The sequence below is a fragment of the Lygodium microphyllum genome, chromosome 1, assembly GCF_053477565.2.
Source record: "Lygodium microphyllum isolate KBCC chromosome 1, Lygodium_microphyllum_v1.1.10, whole genome shotgun sequence".
NCBI classification, from domain to species: Eukaryota; Viridiplantae; Streptophyta; class Polypodiopsida; order Schizaeales; family Lygodiaceae; genus Lygodium; species Lygodium microphyllum.
In genome coordinates, this window is record NC_141135.1 from 167,713,081 (window position 1) to 167,735,458 (window position 22,378).

Here is a 22,378-nt window from a genome sequence, read left to right on the forward strand (position 1 = left end):
TTGCATCTCTTGGTCAAAACATTGTTCTAGAACTATTGAAAAACAAGTCCTTGGAAAAGTTGTCTATACTTTCCCACATATAGGGTTGTTGCACGCAACAACCATCTCATACTCAGCATCAGGATTCCAAAAATCTTGATACTCATGACACTTTGTTCCATCCCAAAACTCGTTTATGAATTCTGGTTGCATATGGATGTCTTTCCCTAACCATCTTGTTTCATGACGCCACATGCTTAGGAAATCATGACAAAGTTTCCTGGATCGCACTAAAAGCTCTAATTGTTTCTTTAGAGGTAAATAATCAATAGCTAACATTTCTCTCCTTCATTTATTGCATTTTTTACACTTTTCACAACATTCAATACAATCATGCTTTAGTATTATTTTTCACATATTTTGTTTGCAAGAACACAAGACTACATCTTTGGCATAAGAATCTTCTTTACTAGGTATAAGAAGTTCAATTTCATGATCATCGTCTTTACTTCCCATGCAAAACCTATAGCGCTCAGGTTGGACCATGCCAAGACCATGATACATAGATTCAAGTTGCCTTCAAGATGTTGGGACTCTCACTCCATCAAGGTTTCCATCCCATGCATCAGGTAGTTGCACTAATAACTTACTTAAACTTGGCTTGCACTCTTCAACTCTTTGAGCCCTAGCCCTTGGATTGCCCATGTCTCCAAACAATAATTGGAGCATCTTCTCTTGTGCACTAATTGATATTTGGTTCTCATCCCAAAGAGCTTGAAGCTCAATTATTTTTTGTATAGTTTGTTGATATAATGATGGACCAGTAATAGATATGTGATTGTCTATAGAAGGATCTATTTGAGGAGACTCAACATGGTTAATTTATTTGTTGTCATGACTAAAGGAGGGACTTATAGAAGTATTGATAGTTTGATCATTGCCTTGTTCATGTTGCCTTTCATTAGAAGGAGTAAGACCAATTTGCATACTTAGTACATCATATTTGGCCTTCAACTTCTAGTGCCTAATAAAAGTTTATGGACCAACACTCCTCCCACCATTACAATATGCAAGGCAATCACACCACCTACATCGTCTATTTAATTCATCTATGTTAGTTTCACCATGCATTAGAGATGATTCTTCGTGCCTTTGGTTCTCAAGATGATCTCCTTGCACATTTGAGTCCCTTGGTTCACTAAGATGTGACCTTTCTAGAGAAGAATTCGTAATCCCAAGCATGTCATTTTTAGCGTGTCTAAAATAAGTACTACGATTCACTAATTGCGAACCTTCGGTACTATGTGCACACTTATAGTTACATGTGCATTTTCTTAATGTGCTTGTAGAAGAAGACATCCCTTACTTGAGTATCTTCAATATTCAGTCCAAGGTTGATGAAATTATGAGCTCCACAATTAAAACTCCAAGACTGCAAAAAAACGGCCCATAACATAGTTTACGTTAATAACATATTTTAGTTGCGCAGTTAATATCATAGTCTATACTAGTTTAGCAATAGAGTTACATTTAAAACCATACTTTGTAGATGATATCATAGTCTATACTAGTTTGTTATTATCAAACACTTCCTTAAAAATAATTAAAAACAATTAAAAAGAAGCAATCTTTCCCAAACACTTCCTTAAAAACAATTACAAAGAAGCAATATTTCCTAAACACTTCCTTAAAGTGATGGGGTCAAATTTTGTAGACATTGGCATTAGTTGATGAGCACATAAGTGGGTATGAGGCGAAGATAAGGGATTGGAAAGTCGAGGAAAAATGAGGGAAAACAAAAGGATAGGAAGAGTGAGGAAGACTAATGGCTTGGAGCTAGGTGTAAGTTTGCTCTTTCTTGTGATGAAGAGTCCAAGTGGGGCTCTAGAGCAACATACTTTGTTTGTTTTGAAAGAAGTTTTGATACATGTATTTGATGTACACAAACAAGGGGGATTCTTAAGCATATAGGTAGCTTATTATTTGCAAATAGGGAATAAGCTTAAGTGTAATAAGTAAGGGGAACCTTCTTGTTCAATTAAGTGGGGGGCCTACGTTAAAGCATGTGGCACGTGGCTAACTCTCATGCTCTCATCTATGATGTCTTCTCATGCACACTGTTGTTAGTGTAGTACTGCTGCCAGAAGACTGGGACTTCAAATTGCATGTCGTGCAAGAAGAGGCAAGCAACTCTAATTGGTATGCATGACCTACTCCACGCTGGCGTGTTGGAGATAGATCATGTATACACTAGACAAGCAGGTTGCTGCGAATGCTCAGCTGCTTTCAACCATCTCAACCTTTGCAAAGCTTAATCTTCCTCATGAACAACCATAGGTACATCTACACTCGTTCGAAGAGCAGTGAGCTTGGGAGCTTCCTAGGAGAAGACTGGCTACAAAAGCAGAGAGACAAGGTGGAGCTCTGATCTCAGCTTCATGAACTCCTCAACCATATGTTCACAATGCCTCCCTCAAGCCTCTCCCATGTGAATTGTATGAGCAATCAGAACAACCACATCGTCTTGCTTGACTTGAGTGGCTTGGTGTTTAATCAGAGTAGTAGCTTGATTAACATTAATATGTCTCTGGCAGCAACCGCTTTCCAAAATCTTGCCCATCTTAACCTCTCGAGGAACAGTCTCATAGGTTCCATCCCTCCTTATCTCTGGAACCTAGGCACGCTTAAGCAGCTAGACCTTTCTTCAAATCGTTTCAACAGTACCATCTTCCTGTCACACTGGTCCAATTTTACTCAACTCACTTACCTTAATATCTCCTTCAATGATCTTCAGTTTGATCCTTTGAAAAACCTCAGCTCCATTAATGACCTTAAGCTTCCTGTGTTGGAAACCTTGGATCTCTCACATAATCCATTAATGGCTGGAATGAACCCATCGATTTGGGACAGGCTATGCAGTCAGGTTTTTCCTAATCTGGTGATCCTTAATTTTGGGTTCAACAGCTTCAGCTCCACGAACTTCCTAAGCAGCTGCAACAAATTACAGGTGCTGCATGCTGCTTCCAACAGATTGAGTGGGTCGGAGCTTCTACCTAATCTTTTCCTCTACGGATTTGCAGCCCTCATGTGCAATGCAGTACAAGCAGGAGGCATGGGGGTCACTATTATTGCCTTACTTGAGCAGCAGGGGCGATCACAAAGAGGGAAGATTAACCGTCAGACATGTAGTTGAATTTCGTGCAGTTCTGGGACCTGCGTAACGATGACAAAGATGAAAAAGATGACTTCAACGTGTTTGGAGAGTGACAAAGGAATGGCCAAGGGGTGACAATGTGGAAGGTGCAGGGCAGTTTGAACCGGGTGATGAAGGCGTGGATGAGGCTACAGTGAAGGCAAAGAAGAAGAATGAGAAAGAGATGGCCAGCATAGACCATTGTCTACACCTTGTGCAATCGCTAGACTTAGCTAGATTACCCTCTTATAAATACAGAGCGGAGGTCTACGCATTCAAATATGAGCAACAACATATTTAGCAGTATTGTGATGGACTTTTGAGGACATATCTGGCATCTCAAGAATGCCTTTACGTTTGTGTTTAGTTAAAGGGCAGATGCAAAACAGGAATATAAACGATTCATAGAGACGACAAGCTGGATGAAACCAAGTGAGTGATAGAGAGAATGGGCAAAGGCTGCAACAGTCGGGGGAGTCTACTTAAGTCCATGAAGGGTGTATTGTTACACACAGAATGGTAGCCCCTTCGTTTATTGCATGCTGGCTTCTTCTCTACCACTGCTTTCATCTCTGCATTAGGGATGCTCTGTTGCTTCTTATATACGTGCTGTTGTTGCACCAGTGTCTGTACAAGCATAAGAAAGAAGTAGTGCAGGAGACCCCCGTAGCAGAAATTGAGACCTAATAGGCCCAATAAGTCAGTGTCTGTACAAGCACAAGAAAGAAGTACTAGTGCAGGAGACCCCCGGAGCAGAAGTAATTGAGACCTAACAGGCCTGATAAGCCATAGCAAAAGTCAAGACTGGGAGCATGGTAGAAGTAAACTAGAGCACAAATATAGTCATTATTTGTGAGGCAGAAGTAGCCGTACCAACTGCTACGCGGAAATAGAGAATTTGGAGTGGCACACAGGAGGAGAACAGGCGAAAGACAATGAATCAGCTGTGACGACCATAGCCATACTATGTTAAAAAAACGCGATGCATGAAAGAAGCTTATAAGACATTGCAAAAATATTGTACCTGGACTGGAGCTTAGTGATGGTCACCGATGCTGCAATCTATGATGTCTTTTCTTTCTCTATCATGAAATCTGTGCACCTCCACTCAGCTCACAAAGTACGGCCTGCTATTTTGCTAAATGAAAAAAGGGGAAAAGAAGAGAAGGCGGGAGTTCCAAAACGTTAGAGGGAAAATATATTAAGGTTAGTGTTTCAACGGTAGGATGAGAACTTTTTAAATTTTTTTTGAGTTTATCAATATTTATTTCTCTATTTCATTTTTGAAGAATTCTAGAAAAAGATAAGTCGCATGATCATATTGATAGCATCACCAATTTGTTATAAAATCTTCCCCCCCCCCCCCCCCCCCAGCCTTCGATGACTCAATTCTTGGTGATTTTTGGTGCGTGCACCGCATCAATTATCTCTGTGAGTACAATGAGCACCTCTTCAAATCAATTTGCATATGTTTCTGGCATTGGCACCTTAAAATCTCAACAAATACCCCAATGACTCGTTGTTGGTATATTATTATAGACAAGGGCTCTTAAAAATAATCCTAATTGTTATCTCAAAAATATATTTGTAATATAGACTATATCTCTATAATAGTCTACATATTTGGCTCAACAAACAAAATTGTGTTGATGTTGATTATTCAGCCTTTAAGAGAGAATTAGATTTGTCTCTACTAGTCATGAGACGGTTTCATGGTTTTGCTTTGGAGATATTTTAAAAAAATAAAACACAAATTGGATAAGAATATGAAAGGTCATTAGATGATGTAAAAGTAGAGTCAACCTTTTATTTTGATATGTAAATTCACTTACTTTTTGTTTTTAAGTTTTGAATTTCGTTAGAGAACATAGTTTCGTGTGCATATTGTGGGAGCTATACATGTGTATATGTGGAATTAAAGTCATATGCCCTTACTTAGCAATATGCACGAGGGAGGGAGAGAGTCAGTGAGTGAGTGAGTGAGAGGCATTAGAGGCAATCATGTCTCTCTCTATACAAATATTCTTTTTAAATTTTGCAGGTAGACTCCTCGGTAGACGCAAATTGTGTTTGGGGTTCGACTCCCCTTGAGTTTATCTTTATTTGTTTCATTTACTCTCACATTGATATTGATTATTACTTGTCTACTTAACAGGTGAACAATGTCCAAACAGAATTTGAAAAACAACACTTTGATGAAGGTTATGATTGAAATCAACTACGAAGGTATAATCCTACTTTTTTTCAGGTATAATCCTGATTTGTACAAAGGCCCCTCTCACTAGTGTATAATAGTACCTGATTTCCATTATGAGTGATGGCATAAGCATGGCTTAGATATCTCTAAAAATAATAGTAACCATTATGTTTATTTTCATTCAGTCTCACATTCATGATGCTTATCACTTGTCTACATGACGGGTTCACTATAAGACAATAACCATTATTTTTAGATTCAGCCTTATGTTGATTATTACTTCTGAACTATAGGACAATAACCATTGTTTGTTTTAGTTTTAGTTTCAATTTCAACCTTATGTTGAACTATAGGACAATAACCATTATTACTTCTAAACTACATAAACCATTATTACTTCTGAACTACATCTACTCTGAAAACAGTAGGGAGGTTGTCTGCTCTAAACTACTTTGAGGATTTCTTTTCTTTATGTGCTCTACTCATTCAAATCTATTTTAAAAATAAGTATTGGGCTACACCTCCTCCTATTGTTAGGATACTTTCTCTACTACCAATTGGAGCTCTATTGTCTCCACTGTCACATGGTTCAAGTTGAAGTATATTCTTCTAATCAAGTCACTATGGGGAAAAACATGATTCAGAAACCCATTGGTGTAGCAACACAAGAGAATGCCACATCTCAAGATCTCATACCTAACAACTAAGTTTTGGTAGATTTACAAGTGAGGCTTGGTGGATCACAAATAAGAACTCTAATTCTTGTGATAAGATGGAGCTCAACAATCAAGACACTATATGTACCACCTAGCTTCATCATGATTTTCTTATGTAGGGAAGGCTCTCATAGCATAACAGGGATAATAGGTGTGTCCGCCTATGGGTGGTTTGGATCAACTTAAGCTGGCATTGACCATCCCTCTCTCATTGTTGGCCATTACCTTGGCTACAATGCAAGAAACAAGAGTCCTACTTCACTTCTAGTGTCTTATATGATAATCTAGGCTATGGATATTCAGCCTTCATTAATCTCATTGGATTCATGATGCCAAAATTAGGCCTTTCATGTGCATGCAATTGGTCACTATTGCATGTTACTTGACTCACATCATACATAATGTACAAGATAATCAAATAAATAAGGACTGATGCTAGAAATCTTGAAATCACCCAAATTCTTTAAAATCAAGCAACTACAAAGCTAGATAATAGGAAAAGGTGAAAGAGATAACTTTGACATAGAAATCCAAAAGCATGAAACCAAACATCACTTATAATCTCTTATCGAATACACTTGATCTTCTAGGAGTGCCACAATGAATGTTCTCGAATTGCTCTCGTGTTGTAGCTTTTAGAGAAACAAATGATTTGATATGAATGATTAATTAGTTGTTGATAATCGAAGTATTGCCTTGAAAAGTGTCCTTCAATGCTTGATAACAATACTTATACTAAGCAGTTGATGACTACAACACAGTCATGCATCCGAGGCAATCGGCAAACAAGGATGAGATTGTGTGCATGTGAGAAGATGGACCTAGTTGTGCGAGGGAGAATGGATAATGAGATTGTGTGAATATGAGAAGTTGGGACCTAATCGTGCACGTGAGAATGGACATTTCTTGAATCTAATAAAAATTTTCTATTTTCTTGAATCTTGGAGGAACGTTGAGCTCCCATTTAAGAAAACAGCTAATTTTATTTTCATCTTTCTTTTTTTTCTCTTACATTGCCCAATGTTTAATGACCTTTTACATGTATCTTATTACCTATGCCCAATGGGCATCCTAAGTACCCAATCCCTTGCTCCAATTCTGCTACTTGGAAGTCTGGCTCCCTTAACAACTTTGCTAACTCATTCAATCCTAGGAAAATAAGCTTGCTCATCAATTTATAAAATTAATTGGTTGAAGCACTAGCCCCATAAGATACCATTTCCCTTAAACTAAAATTTGGCAACTTCAACTTTATGTTTTTGCAAATCTTCTATTCATTAATATGAGACCAGTTGTATGCCTTGTAACATATGCAAATGCACTGAATCCAAATTAGTAATATAGGGAGAAATTTTCATTATTCCTCTATTCTCATTGCATTTCTTTTAAGCCTAAAATTATCATGCAATAACAAACATTATAACATATCTACCAGTAGAACCTATTGCTACCTCTGCATAGTATGCCCCCAATACAATTTTCCCAAAGATGAACCTCAATTAGATGACTTTAGACTTGACTAGTTAAAGTACTACTCGCCCCTACCAATACCCATTGACCTTCGAGTTCATGCTTCTATACTGCACATCAATAGCATTTTCTAAAATTTCTATATTGCACATCATAAAATGTAGGTTTGCTTGGTGAGAACTAATAGATACTTGGGTTGCACATATAGCCTATCTTGTAATCGTCAACAGTGCACCATCTCTTCTTCTTACTTTCATTACACCTATAAGGCCATGGGAGAATGAGAGTCTTGTGATTAGGATGCACACTTGTAGATGGATACATTTAAATTGGAAATTTTGCAAATTCATCTCAAGATTTTGAATTTGCAAACCTCAAAGAATCCATCAAGATATATTTTGGACATGCTCTGCAATATTCAAGAAGAACAAAATGTTAAATCAAATCGAGTCAAATTGATATAATCCCTTGATCAGTTAAAATGGGATGGTTTCAAAAGAGGTTAAGTACCGCTTACTGAAGATTAAGATACAGTACCTAAAATCTGCCTTCTCCTTGTAAAATTGGAACTTGAACAAAACACAGAGGAGAATCTATTGGTAGAATGCATGTCAAGAGATAGAGACCATTTGTTCTTGCCATACAAAGGATACCTATATTCCCTATATGCTCTTTTATACTTGGTATCAGCACATGTTTCTCATATTTTAGACATTCCAAGCTCCATTTGCATGGAGCTTCTAAATATTTGTTGACTATGAAGCATGAAGCATAAGAGCTAGTGTGCTAGCATGCCACCCACTTGGCTTATGCTCGAGGAGAACACCTAGGCTATCTGAAACCTAATTTCCCTTCCACATGCACCAAGGGGTCGCATGACAATCAAGGTCACAATGCAATTGGCCATACCATCAAGCACCCATATGATTGTCACTTCCCTCAAAACTATAAGAGGTAATTACACTCTTCCACTTTAACTAAGAGTAGGTGCACATAAATGACATTTGGCCCCCCTCTAATAAATTAACTAACCTACTTCCTAACTCACACGAAGGAACACCTACTCACTATGACCTTCCAAACTAAATTGGCAATAGTTAAGTGAGTTAGCAATAATGTAATATTATAAGATGAGACCCAAACTCCTTACCCTCAAATTTGGACACTTCTAATGATCATTGAAGAAACAAAGTGCAAACATGTCAAAGTAGAGGTACAACACTAAACATAGTCTTAGCACAAGAAAGATAGGCAATATGAGCATAGAAGGAAGATTTGAAAAAGAAAGAATGTTGATTAAAAGAGAAATCCAAGAAAAGAGCACACTCTCAACGTACATGCTGCAAAAGGTTGTCCAAGATGAGCTTATCAAGTACCTTGGTACCGATCTTTCTATGAGAAAGGAGAAGCTTGAAGGGAGATGTACAAAGAGGGAAAGCATGCTCAATGAAGTTGTTTCCTTGCACTATGGTTCAATACATTTTTAATATTTGCATGGTGCAAAGAGATGAGAAAGAAATCCAACAAAGGACCAATATCAATGATTGCTATATAGAGACATTGTTGATGTACATGTCATATGAGAAATATGACATTGAATAAGATAGTTCTACTTCCATTTCCTAGTCATCAAACTCAAGTGGCTCTTACACTATCTGACATGGCTTGATATAAGGTAGTTGTAATAGTTATTGGGTCCTATCTCCATGGCTCGATATAAGGTAGGTGCAAGAATTGTTGGCTCCTATCTCATAAGGTCATACAATTGTTGGCTCCTATCTCATAAGGTCATACAATTGTCATCGCAAGGCTCCTTTCACATGCACATCATTGCTATGATTTAACATTATATTAACAATGCATGTATTAATAAATGTTGAGGTGATCCTTGCTTGATAGGATCATGCCTTCTTCCTCAAATAGCTTGCTTTCTACTCAAAAGTCTACAACAATAGGCATAATTACTAAGAGACATTGTTTGTATGCATGATCAATTTTGGCAAAGAGACTCTGTTTAAAGTTACTAATAGTGTACTTCCCAATGCAAATGATGTACCACACGTCCATGATAGTTGTGTGATCTCCTAGTGCTTTAACAATTTTGGAGCTTGGTCGAGCTAAATGGGTTTTCATCTCATCTTGTGAGCTCTACTACCTCTAGGTATAAATAAATGAGTTCTTATCTCATCTTATGATATTTTCCTAAATTAGAAGGTTCATCTTTATTGTTAGAATATTAAGTAATCCAAAATGTTTTCAACCTCTTGTGATAGACCTTGCAAGGATGTTATCCGAACCTCCTATCTTGTAAAGCTAAAATTGTTGGTCAATCTAAGTGCCATTGTGATAGTTTTGTGCCATTTCTCTCAATGATATAGTAGTTGAAGAAATATGCAAGACATGAACCTTTTATAGGAACTCAAAATAGACCAAAAAAAAAGGGCAATGTTGCATGTGCACCCTCGTTCCTTTAGAAGTTTTTAGTTAACACACACAAATTTTTAAATGATATACCATGACATAAATTAGTAAGTTTTCCTTCTCTATTTTCCTTAACAAAAATACACATTTTTAAAGGGTGGTCCATTACATAAATTAGTGAGTTTTCCTTTGTTTTTGTCTTCACACTTTGATGGTTCATAAAGGAAAGTCATAATACCTAATCTACTAAAATTGTGGTATGAGAAGTTCTAAGATAAGCATCGCAAAGCAAGATGGATCAAGAATGGCTTCAAATTGTATGATAGCATGGATAAATTCAAGACAATACTTGATTTGCATAAGAAAATCCTCCTTAATTGATATTTTGCTCCACTTAAACATGAGTACTATGACAATTATTGAAGTCTAGTTGACCACAATTGACATTGATTAAAAAAATGTGTGAACATTTCATTTCTAATGTATTTTGATTATGTTGTGTGTGTGTGTGTGTGTGTGTGTGTGTGTGTGTGTGTGTGTGTGTGTGTGTGTGAGTGTGTGTGTGTGTGTGAGTGAGTGATTGAGGGAGTTAATTTAGTAAATCTATTACATTTGATAGCATTGAATAGTCTCACTTATGAGGTTATCTTATGTTTTGCACAAGCATGAAAATATTCAAGTGTCATAAAAGAAGGAGAACATGCATGCACATGCATATTTAATCATCCACATGCAAAGAAATGAAGGACTGAGATGATGTGCATGTGTGTGTCTTGCATTTAAAAGTTTATGCCTTGCAATGATCAAGATTCTGACCTAAGTTTTACATTTTTCAATTCATATATCTTGCAATACATACCATGTGCATTCACAATTTTTATAAATGAAAGTACATGCAAATGCATGATTATCAAGATATCAAACATAAACCATGCATGAGAATATTAATAGATGGATATGCAAGATTTGAATTGACAAGTTTTTGTTCTAATAATTTTGCATGTTTCTTATGATATTGTTATAAAATCTCCATATGTATTACATCACTCTACAATTCTATGTACAATACACTAGCATAACATGCTTGCAACAACTTCTTAGCTTGGTTATATAAATATTATTATTTACTATAACGAAAAATTTATTTGTTTGCTTTGCTATATAGACATTTATTTTACTTTTTTAGCTTTATATACATTTATCTAGTAAAATTAAAACCTAGTTTAAATCCAAAATTTCCTACATGGTAACTAGAAAATTTTCATACATTTACGAGCTAAGAGTCATTTTACTAGTTATCACTTCATTTCTATGTAATAAAATTAAAAACCTAGTTTGAAGATGAAAATTCCTACTTACTAACTAGGAAAATTAGTTCATTTACTAGATGTTTGTATTTTTACTATCTAGTCTTATGTCTAAAGTTCCTTGTGTAATGATCAACAGCCTTCTTCGCCATCATGTGGAGCGTTGCTATAATCTCTTCGACATGATCAATGCCAGCTTTAATTATGCTCATGCTCATGCTCATCACAGCGCCTTTGTTTGTGCTTATCACCTTGCTCTTCACATAATCCTTCTCCTGATAATCAGCTATAGGGCTGATCATGCACTGGTGGAAGGCTCCAAGACCAACCACCTTCACTGGAACGAGAGAGAGAGAGAGAGAGAGAGAGAGAGAGAGAGAGAGAGAGAGAGAGAGAGAGAGAGAGAGAGAGAGAGAGAGAGAGAGAGAGAGAGAGAGAGAGAGAGAGAGAGAGAGAGAGAGAGAGAGAGAGAGAGAGAGAGAGAGAGAGTGTGTGTGTGTGTGTGTGTGTGTTGGTGTTCTCTCCACTTCTTTGTGAGAGATAGAGGGAGTGGGTTTGAAGGGGACTCGACTTTTCAATTTGGAGGGTTGGCGAGTGAACAAGTTGGACAATTATGGCATAGTACTCTTCATAACCATATCCTTCTCAATCCAACCTTCCCACTTTGAGAGAGAGAGATAGAGAGAGAGAGAGAGAGAGAGATTGTGTGTGTGTGTGTGTGTGTGTGTGTGTGTGTGTGTGTGTGTGTGTGTGTGCGCGTGCACACGCTCGTGTGAGCTTAAGGCCACATACTTTTTTGAGTCTTATGAATTTTGGCCTTTAAGCATTGGGTACACATGTCCCCATAGAGAAAAGAGAGAGAGAGAGAGAGAGAGCATGTGTGTGTGCACATGTGCTTCCATTTTTGGCTATGGGTGACCCCAATGCTCACAGAAAATCGTCCTTTAGTGTATTTTTTCCAAGCAAGATTTTCAAAAAACTGGTTGAAATTGAAGCTTGTCTTGACGAAAACAAACTATTTTTTATGCAATTTAGTTATAAAATCGGCTTTTCCCTCCCAAAATCGACTCGGGTTAAATCTAGTATTTTTTTCCATTCGATGGAAAAAAAGTTTTTCGTGAGCACTGGGTGACCCTTCTCAAGCTCCCTGGGTATTCCAAAATGCACCCTTCAACATAAAGAGAGATCCACATATGATTGCACGATCTTGCCAACAATAGTGTCAAGCCAAGTGCAACTCTTGCAAACTTTGCTACCATTAGTGCCCCAAATATACCTTCAAATCAAATGTAGAGATCACAAAACAATATATGTGGGTGGTATTAACTTAATTGGGTTAAATGGATCATATGATTTGCAAGTGGAGTATGCAAATGTCACTCAACTATGTGAGACAAGGTCCATTGTGACCATGAATGGAAAGTTTCCAGGCTCCACAACTTATGTAAAGGAAGGAGACCATGTGTCAGTGAACAAACCTAGTGCCATCCAACATAACAATCCATTGGTAAACTACATAAATGCATTTAGAGATTTACCAATGATATATTAATAGCGTGTCAAGAGTATGGAAACTCACTTCCATACACCTCCCCGATAGTTGCTGGCCATAGGGACTTCTGTTCCATATTAAACCCCATTTAGAAGTGCTTTCAAGCACTTCCTTTGAGAAATTTTATGTCTATAAATATTCATAAACTTGCTGAAGTAGCCAGTATAACTCAAGGAATGTTGATAGTCAAGTTATTGTCATATGTGTTTTGCCACCTATACCTTCTAGAATAGTCACACATCACTGCTCCCCTCTTGCATGGCATGTGCTAATATTTGATTGAAAAACACTCAAATGGTCCACTAATTGGAAGCATTAATGAGCACATAGCAATGTAGAGGTCACAATTTCACAAATGCAAGATGCAAATAAATACTCCAATATAATAAATATGCTCATTACAATACTTGTAGTGCTTTTGGACTAGGTGCTTTTGGACTAGTTTGAAAACTTAAAAGTTATTGGACTAGTTTGGCAAGTTCAATAAGACTTTTCTTCAATCCTTGTTTCCCTTCTTGCTTAATAGATACATTTGAGACCTAACCCATAATCTAAATATACATTTGTTAAATAATCTGTTTCATTTTATTTTGGCAAGAAGGTGGCTAATATCAAGCCCTACTTTGCATTACCTTGGTTATAAATCTCAAATATTTTAATGGTAGGTGTTTGTTAAGTTTATATTTGCATCTATTCTCCTAAAGACATGTCCTTCTTGGTCTAGGCATGGAGTTCGACAACTTCTTACAGGTTGGGTAGATGGAACAACCTACATTACTCAATACCCTATTCAATAAGGCAAATCTTATGTTCACAAGTTCCAAATAGTTGATCAAAGAGACACCCTCTTTTGGCATGCACACATAAGTTGATTGAGGGCAAATATTCATGGGGCCTTCAGTATAAGACCTAAACCTACTTTAACAAAACCTTTTAATCCACCAACAACCAAGTTGCCACCAATCATTCAAGGTGGGTCGTCAAAATAAAAACAATGTTTGCAAAAGCATTAAGCATGAACTACACTTTTCTTTTTGTTGTATTGACAACTATATGTGAAAAAGTTTTGGATTGTTTTGCATGTATTGACCTGTAAAGAGCTAGGCACTTCCAAAAATATGAAGTATGTTAGTATATTAGGCTATTATTATGGGTTTCCTCGTTAACTCACTAAAAACAACTTAGAAAATGTTACTTTGTATGGAATATTTGTAAAATACCATATCACATTTTTAGACTCTCCCTTTTGTAAGATCCAAGAGACCCTTTTAAATTTTCTTGTCTTTCACATTAGGTTTTAAGAACTAATCAAAAAGATTTATTTTCTAAGACCCCTCAAGTAACTATCTTTTGGTATTGATGTGGTGTCCATCAATACATTTTATATTGACATAGGCATACTAAAACATACTATTGGTAGGATTAAATATATGAAGATTTGGGAAGGCTTCAAATGACATTCAACTACTCTACAAAGAAAATAACTCCTCTAGATATCTTTCAAAAGATTTAGTATCAATCAAATGGCAGAATCTTTTCTACCCATAAAGTAAGTTTTAAAAGGAGTCACTAATGCAGGCCAAAATGGAAACGATATGCAATTGATCAAGCCAAATTAAAGCCTTGTGGGAGCTACTAATTTGATTCTTTAAGAAGCTCTTTGAAGACCATTCTTGTAGTCCTTGATAGGTATTACTTGATTAATCTTAGCATAGAGTCATTTGGTATATAGTCAACTCTTAATCTTTGTAGCTTTATATATCCACTCTTCAAAGATGAAAATGCTAGGCACAAACTCCAATTTTTTTAAGAAGAGCATGGACTATCTACTTGTGTAAGATTTATAGGACATGAATGTTTTTAAAAAACAAGAAAGAAGTGCACCAAACCACTCTAGTCTTTCTTTTTTTGTGATGCATATTATATTCAACTCAATAAAGGTAGGTAATTATATAGAGCATCAATTAGATGCCACGTGGTACTAGGCCACACACTCTAGTCTTTCCTAAAGGGTACTTGTGCATATTAATTTGAATAGGATAATTCTCAAAGCTATACTACTAGGTCACTATCAATGAACCTTCAAATGAAAAGTTATTTGATTTAAGATTGTAATAAATAATGTTTTCTAAAGGCAAGGTTTAAATTATTTGACTCCAATGAAGGGGAAAAGATGATAACATGAGGAAAGTTATGATCACTGAGCTTAAAGCACTCACTTAAAAGTAAAATCATAAATATAAAGTAAGCTCATGAAAACTATAAGAGCTTTTTTTTGGCAAATAATTAATGAATTTTACATACACTTATATACAAAACATGCATGCACATGTGCGCACGCATGCACACACATGTGTTGGTTTTTGTGTACATGCATCCACATGTGCATGTTTGTTTGTAGGTGCAACTACATGTGAATGTGTATATTATGGACCACTTTGTCCAAGTTGGCAAAAAGGACCCGTGCAAAGACAATAAAGCACTTAAGTAAAATGTGAAAGAGCCATTAAAATGTGAATTTTTAGCATATCCTTCTAGGTAAAATTTGGGATAATATTTTCCCATTGCTTTACCTAATGTTGCTTGTTTTCTCTATATTATTTACAAGAGAGTGACGGACAATGTGGAGGTTGTAAATAACTAAAGAAGCTTTGTCAATAGGTAGAGGTCATAATCACTCAGATGCTCGATGCTCGTACTACTATCAATAAGCAACTTGGATACCCATCAAATTGCTCCATTACAAGGTACTTTATAACGATCATAATGACGTATATATAACTTACACATAGTAAATATTTAGTGCTTTTAAAAAAATAGAGCAACTTTGAGCATTGTCAACTTGGATCAAGTTTTGTGGTCTCGCTCATTCAAAAAGTTGTAGTATTATTTCCAATCTCATGGAAACAATACTATTTCTAGTCTCACTAAACTCAAATTGAGTTTTCTAGTCTATTCACTCATTCAAAAAGTGGTAGTACTATTTCCAATCTCATGGAAACTAGAAATAACATACATCCTAGAATTCAAGACAAACCTCTATTTTGATGCATCTTAGATCTTTAGGAATGTTTAGCCACAATTCACTCTCAAGAATGCCATAATAATAACAGTGATAATCTATGGAAGACAACAAGGTTGGAACGAAGAGGTAATTTGTTTAACACAACTTCACAACAATGAGAAAAAAATAGTCATCAATGGGTGTTCATTTTGTTTGTTTGGTTGGCAAGTATGAAAAGAACTAAATGGGTCAATGCCTAGGGGGTTGTACCTTATAGAACATGTAAGATACCACATGAGTTTGAAAGACTATGCATTTTATTTAGTAAACTTATTAGGATTATATTCACAAATTTGGTTTTTAATTAGAATTGAAAAAATTCGTAAGTTTAGTGTAAAGTGAAAGGGGTCATTTTATGGCCTTATAGTATGTAAAGAAAGGTTATTTCTTAATACCCTTTGAATGCATGTTATATAGATTATTTCTTATAGGTGCACCCCCTAAGGTCAATTATCCCACTCTTTATTTTCATGCTTTGTTAGTGTAAGTTTAAGGTTTATCATTGCATTGAGTATGTGCAATGAGTTAAACTCTCCATTCTAATGAATATACTTTCTACCATGAGTGGCAATTTTGTATAGAAGAACCAAAAATTTTTACTTTATTAGAATCAAAATCTTGGGAGAAAATGACTCATTATTCAATATATAACCCTTAACTATATTGCACATTTATTTTATTTTATAAATTTATGCTAGCATCTTAGTTAGGCATGATAGTTCACATGAGCTCTTATGCTAAACTTCTTGAAATTCTTGCAGAAATGACAAGGTTCAATGTGACAAAGGGAAATATGTATATGTTGCGATTGATAAATGTAACTTTGAATGTGCAAATGTATTTTGCAATTACAAACCACACCATGACAATCGTGGAAGCAGATGGAGCATATATAATGCCCTTCAAAATAGATATAGTGGTACTCGCTCTTGGGCAAACAAATAGTGTCATCATGAAGGCAAATAAGGCCATAAACCAATATTTAATGGTAGCTACGGTCTTCTCACCTTCCAATGACACCCTCATCCCCTATTTGCCCACCCCCACATCTGCTCTCTTGCACTATAATGGTGCCCAAGAATTTGAAGTTTCAACCCTACCCTTCCCAACATTTCCTGCCTACAATGATAAATACTATGTGAGTAACTTCGCACAAAGCCTTAAGGGTCAATATGATTCTAAAGGTTACTTCTACTATAATTTGTCGATCAAAGTTGACTATGGCATCTTCTATACCCTTAGTTATGTCACCTTGCCTTTTTCAAATTGAAACACCTTAATGACTGCCATCAACAACATCACCTTCAAATATTCCACAATATCTGTGTTAGAGGTAATTACTTTCAATCCTTTAAAAATGGTCTAGCACATTCAAGAGATATCATCCTTCTTAGTTTTGCATATATCATGTAGTATACTTAGTTTAAGTTCTAACTTTTGCATATTATTTAATCTGCTTAAGGAGGCACGCTTACCAAGGAAAAGTTGTTCTTTTTAGAAATAAACAAATGACATTACTTAGTATATACTTCATAAGGAAATCCCATGAAAATGGCATAACTAACTTAAGGATGTTGCTTAGAGAAAAACAAATGGCAATTTTGCTTAGTATGCACTTCATGAGGAAATCTCATGCAACTTAAATTTCAATGAAAAAAAGTACTTTAACTTGAACTTCAAGGGAGTCTTGGAGGCTCTTCTTTACTAAATTTTTTACTTCCATATGCAGGCTTATTACTAAATATAAGTGGGGTGTATGATATAAGATAATCCTCCTTATCCATTTGACTATACAAGTGGAAATGAATCAGACAATATTCCTACCTCAATCTTGGGCACCAAGGTTAAAGTACTAGAGTTCAACAAGAGTGTCTAATTAGTATTTTGAGACGTATCCAACTTTGCTATTGAAGCCATCCCATTCACTTGCATGGGACAAATTTCTACACTGTTGGGATTGGATTTGGTAACTACAATGCCACTACTGACCCCAGAAACTTCAATTTACATGATCCACCATCTAGAAACACAATTGCAATTCCTTCTGAAGGATGGGTAATTATATGCTTCACCACAACAAATCCAGGTAATATTTTGGCATTATGTCTTTTGTAGATAATTCCATAACATTATTATTATGTTCTCGTTTAATATTTAGTACCGCAATTTTATACAAGCTCTTACAAAAATCACTCAATTCTAACGAGAGGCTTTCTTTGATCAAGTCTTAGCTCTAAGCCAAGTCCCCTTTGTGGTCATATAATATTTGGATGTGTTTGACACTCTTTTTCTGAAAAGATTTGTTTTCAATTTATTCATCTATTATACATCTCCAACACTTTATCTATTAATTATTTTCATATTATATAGTCTTATTGACTTGAGATTTCTTAATTAATAAAATATCATGAAAATTTATTGACATTCTTATAGGTGTATAATTGTCACCTAGAGATTCACACATCTTGGGGCACGTCAATGGCTTTCATTATGAAGAATGGTGAGGGGCCTCGAGTTACATTACCTCCACCTCTAAGTGACTTTCTTGAATGTTAATTTCTAGGTTTTTTTGTCATGTCATTTTCTCAATCATCACCTCATTTCCTTGAAATCCAACTTTGTATGTCAAGAAGAAGTAGTGCATGAACATATCCATCATTTCCTCTCGAGGAGTCACTATATATACCCTCTATATCATGTGCATTCAAGGCTTGTTTATGAATACCCTTATTTGTGAATAAAATACACCCCTTTTCTATTCAATTGGTAAATAGCGCCTCTTTATGTGGCACCCTTCTATATGGTAATGATGTGTAAAAATAGTATTTTCTCCCTTATACTAAACCCACATGATGCACATCTTACTACTATATTATTTTCGCTATAGATTCAAAAAGCCTCGAACCTCCCGAGGGCTTCCCGAACCTACCCCCTTTTCCAAAACCCCTCCCCTCTTTCTCGAGTGTAATATCTCATTTTCTCTTCCCCCTCCCTTTTTTCATTAAAAAAAGCGGTCCCCCCTCCCCCTCACCTCCCTTTTTAAAATTAAACCCCCCTCCCCTCTCTCTCACTAATTATAATCTCTCCCTTTCTTTTCCTCCTCTCTTTTTTAATTAAATTACTCCCCCCTCTCTCTCTCTCATCATGTGTAGGGCCTAGGTTCTCTCTCTCTCTCTCTCTCTCTCTCTCTCTCTCTCTCTCTCTCTCTAAGTATGTGAAAAACTATATTCGAAAAGCTTTTAAGTAAAAGAAAAATTTAAATTAAAAAGTTTAATCTGAGAGAGAGAGAGAGAGAGAAGAAGAAGGATAAAAAGAATAGACAAAGAGAGGAGGCAGGGAAAGAGGAAAGAGAATAGTCTTTTTTTAAATTAAACATTTTTCTTCTCCCCCTCCCTCCCTCCCTCTCTCTCATGTGTAGAGCCTAGGCGCTCTCTCTCTCTCTCTCTCTCTCTCTCTCTCTCTCTCTCTCTCTCTCTCTCTCTCTCTCTCTATAATTAAATTTTTTAATTAAAAAAATAAATAATATTCTTTTAATTTATTTTTTTTGGACATAGTTTTTCACACATTTTGAGAGGGAGATAGAATAATAATAATAATAATAATTAAAAAAGAAGAAAAAATAAAAAGATGGAGAGAGAGGGGAAAGAGAAAAAATAATAGTTTTTTTAATTAAACATTTTTTAATATAGTTTTTGACTTAGAGAGAGAGAGAGGAAATATATAATTTGAAAGAGAGAGAAAATAGGGGGAGAGAAAGGGAAAGAGAGAAAAGAGAAAAGTATAGAGAGAAGAAAAAATGTATAGAGAGATAAGAGAGCGAGAGAAAAAAACTTGAAAGAGAAAGAGAGAGGAAAAGAAAAATAAGGGGAGAGAGAGAGAGAGAGAGAGAGAGAAATCGAGAGAAATATACAAAGAGCAAAAAAAAAGAGGAGAAAGAGGGAGAGAGAGAGAGAGAATCATAGAGAGAGAAAATATAAAATTAGAGAGAGAGAGAGAGAGAGGGAAAAGAAAAAAGGAAAAGAGAGGAGAGAGGGGGAGAGAGATAGAGAGAAGAAAAGGAGAGAGAAAAGAAGAAGAAGAAGAAAAAGAGAGAGAGAATTTGAACACATAGAGAGAATTATAGAGAGAGAAAATTTAAAATTTAAAAAAATATATAAAAAATAAAAGAGAGAAGAATTAAAAAATGAAAAATGAGGAGAGAGAAGGAAAAGAGAGGAGAGAGAGAGAGAGAGAGAGAGAGAAAAGAAGAAGAAGAAGAAGAAAGAGGAAAAGAGAAAGAGAGATGGGAAAAAAGAATAGAGAAAAATATTTTTTAAATTTAAATATTTTTTGAGAGAGAGAGGAAGGGAGACGGAAGGAGAGAGAGAGAGAGAGAGAGAGAGAGAGAGAAGATAAAATTTAAAAGAGAGAGAGGGAGAGAAGAAAAAAAGGAAAATTAAGAGAAAGGGGAGGAGAAGAAAAGGGGGCTCTGAGAGAGAGAGAGAGAGAATATAAAATTTAAAAGAGAGAGAGGGAGAGAAGAAAAAAATGAAAATTAGTAGAAAGGGGAGGAGAAGAAAAGGGGGCACAGAGAGAGAGAGAGAGAGAGAGAGAGAGAGAGAAGAAAAGCGCAGAGAGAAGAAAAGAAGAGAGAGAGAGAGAGAGAATAAAAATTTTAAAAAGAGAATGAAGAGAGAGAGAGAAGGAAAAGAGAGGAGAGAGGGGGGAGAATAAAAGGAGAGAGAGAGAGAGAGAGAGAGAGAGAGAGAACCAAGAGAGGAGAACAAATAAACTAAAATAGAAGGCAAAGAGAGAGAGAGAGAGAGAGAGAGAGAGAGAGAAAATTAGACATAGGGAATTGGGGGGAGGGGGGAGAGAGAGAGAGAGAGAGAGAGTAAATAAAAAATTAGAAATAGAGAGGGAAAAGAGAAGGGAGAAAGATGAGAAATAAAGTTGTTGTGCTTCGGGGCAGCAAAGTTGCCGCGAAGCGAAGCGCGCGCGGAACACTAGTATATATTTATGAGTGATGCTCTAAGCCTTTGCTTTCTTGTCAATACTAGTTAAATGCATCATTTTATTGAGAAAACATTTCAATTTGTCTCTTCAAATCACTTTAAAGATGCTACATCTAAATAATGGAAAAAGTGTATGTTCTATTTCAAGTGAGGCACTCATGTTGTACGTACAATTACCCAAAACTTTGCTACCATTCTATCACATGAGAGTAGTAAGAGTTGATTTGTGATTCAATTTTTCATGCCAACTCAAGTCTAAATGCCATAAGAAGTGACACCATCAAGAAGAGAACCAAAAAGAAAAATCTTTTAAGATGAAGTGAACAAACTAAATTCCTTTGCTCTATTTCATGATGGAAAAACTTTGCAAAAGAGGAACCTGCTGATGCTTACATGTTTATGGTCATGCAAAACTAAAAGTGCACGTAGACATGCATACAATATATGGCATCACATGGTAGATTGGAAAAATCACTTATTAGGAGATCAACTATATCATCAACTAGAAAAACTTATTTCCCCAATTCCACTATTTCATAATGGAAAAACAAACATCATCATCATAGTCTTTTGGGAATCGATATCATTCAAGGACAAGTAATGAAATCATAGTAACAAATAAAGGTGGCCATACAAATAGAATTATTATTCTATAGAACATGAAAGGTAAAATCATGTTTCATTCATGAGTTTTTTTTTAAAAACCATTAGTCATTTATGAGAGGGAGGAGAGGAACCTCTAAAGTAGGACCACATATAGTGTTCCAAAGGAAACTAACTAGATATATTATTTGTGAATCCTAACAATGCCTTATGACTAGTTGGCTTAAGTGTTGTTAACTACTTTCCCATATCCAAGAGATGTGGCTTGTGAGTCACAATCACTATTAAAAGAGGAGAGACCTCTCATTGGTGTAAAAGGGGATAACAAAACAACAAGCTTTTGATTTTGAGCTTTTCCACCATATGAGAAGCTTTCGATCCTTTTTAATCATATATGGTGGATGCACGATATAGTGGCACCAAAAGTAATGTCTTGGATATTAGTAATAATATGTGCCTAGTGCTAGTTGGAAAAAATAACATTTGCATCTTATTTTTTAATAATAGTTAGGTGGTTAAATTGGCCCCATATTCAAACTTACTAAACATGGGTTGGTGCCTACATGGCTTCTCTCTCTCTCTCTCTCTCTCTCTCTCTCTCTCTCTCTCTCTCTCTCTCTTGTTGGGGGTAAAGGCACCTCCGCCTAGCCGCCTGTGTATTACTACACTGACAATCACCGCCACTGCACAGTGCAGGTGGCGGGCGCCCGTCACCGTCACTTTATTCTTTATTCTTTAAGTGACAGTTTGAATAAAGGAAGGCCCGGTCACACATTGTGACTGTTGGAGTTCCCATTTCTTGTCTCTCTCTTTCTTGCTCTTGCTCTCCCGCCATACCTCTCGAGTGCAAGCTTCGATCCTTCTCACCTTTCAACTGGTATC

At 36.0% G+C, this 22,378-nt stretch overlaps 1 pseudogene; it reads left to right on the forward strand.

Annotated features, from left to right (window-relative positions):
- Positions 1-2,560: 2,560 nt before the first annotated feature.
- On the forward strand, positions 2,561-18,455 carry LOC148041952 (laccase-4-like; annotated as a pseudogene).
- The last annotated feature ends 3,923 nt before the right edge of the window (positions 18,456-22,378 follow it).